Source organism: Octodon degus, unplaced genomic scaffold, assembly GCF_000260255.1.
Source record: "Octodon degus isolate 3935 unplaced genomic scaffold, OctDeg1.0 scaffold00175, whole genome shotgun sequence".
NCBI classification, from domain to species: domain Eukaryota; kingdom Metazoa; phylum Chordata; class Mammalia; order Rodentia; family Octodontidae; genus Octodon; species Octodon degus.
Genome location: NW_004524751.1, coordinates 5,010,976 through 5,012,573, shown reverse-complemented (window position 1 = coordinate 5,012,573; position 1,598 = coordinate 5,010,976). Strand labels below are relative to the sequence as shown.

General features: G+C 40.1%; 1 pseudogene; it reads right to left on the bottom strand.

Annotated features, from left to right (window-relative positions):
- Positions 1–88: 88 nt before the first annotated feature.
- On the bottom strand, positions 89–1,597 carry LOC101574727 (annotated as a pseudogene).
- Between the last annotated feature and the right edge of the window lies 1 nt (position 1,598).

Here is a 1,598-nt window from a genome sequence, read left to right as displayed (position 1 = left end):
GTTAACCAGCTCATGCTTGGGGACACTGGGGCCTCTGCCAGGCCACCAGCTCTGGCCCCACTGGCAGCAGGGGCAGGCAAGGCATAGCTCAGAATGATAGATACAGGCAAGCCATGCCAGCACCTTCATCTTCATCAGTGTCTGAATCTGGGGTTGTGACTTCACTCTCCTGAAGCCCCAAGATCTCACAAACAGCGTGTGGCAATTCCTTGCATTTTGCCATCTGTAGAGAAATCGCTTCTGCCTTGCACAGCATATCCTCCACATCAATTTTCATGGACAACTCATTGATATGCTCCTATAGTCAAAGAATATCCAGAAAACTAAATTCCCTTTTAAATCTGATTAGAAGCCGTCTGAAGCAAAAATATAAGTATCCTGAGTCCTAAGATTCTAAGTAACTGCAAAATCCACTGTCCAACAACCAAAGTAAGGTGCTCAGCTGAATTAGCTGGGTCTTCATGCCTTGCATTTGTTCTTCAAAATTTTGATGCATGTGGTCCATGTAAGAGGCAAAGCACCAAAAGGCGTCCACAAAATGAATTTCTATCACATACAGAAGAGGGGAAAGTAAGTTGCTCATTCCTTGCACATATCCTAAATCAAAATCATGCATGCAATAGGTCATCAAAACGTTATGAAGCAAAATCAGCCCTGGATTATCTTGGCCTTCATAAAATTTGTTTGTTTGATCTGTTCGATTAACATCTTTTTCAATAAGACATCTATAATCTCTTAACCTTGAATTTCTCTTCTCTTGTTTCTCACTTACAGATTTCCACTGTAGCTTCATCCTGAAGTATTCATCCGTTTTTTGCTTCTGTAATTGAGTTCTTTCCTCCTTAGTAATGTCCCAAGGAAAATAACCCAGCAGAAATTTCCAGGCTTGTTTTCTCAATGAAGGACTGAGACACCCTCTAAATATCATCTGCTTCATGTGCTCCACATTTAAAATCCTTCCTTCAGAATCGATGTTCTTCATCCACTCTTCCAGTGACACTGGCTCTCTCCTCTAAACAACTGGTTATTCCCCCAAATCCATTCTTCTGATGACTTCAAATCCTGGTTCTTCTTGTTGGTTTATCTTTAGACCTGGAATGGCGTCACTAAGAAAATCTGTCATTTCCGAAGGTGGTCCTTGATGCACGGAAGGATCACTGCCTCTTAAACTATCAAAAATGTAGTTTGTAACTTTGGAAAATCCTACCATAGTTGCTGTGTAAGGATCCTTTTTAATTTTTTGTATTAAACCTTATGCTGGCTCATCAAGATTTTCAAAAGACTGCGAAAGACTCTTATTTTGACAGTTCACAGGAAGTATTCTTTTATCTTGTGAAGATTCACACAATACCACATATTTCTCAAGAGAGTCAATCAGTAGTTTGCTATCTCCTTGATGAAAGTGCAGAGCAGGGAGAATGACTTCATCCTTTAGACAGAATACCAAATAGGACCAGCCCATACCCTTTGTGTTTTGCTTGATTGATTTCAGGTCAGTCAAACTGAACGGGAATGACCATTTGCTTTTCTCATTTCTATGACTTGGAGCATCTCCATTGGTATGTGACTTCTTTTTAAAAGAGACTGTATTAATCATA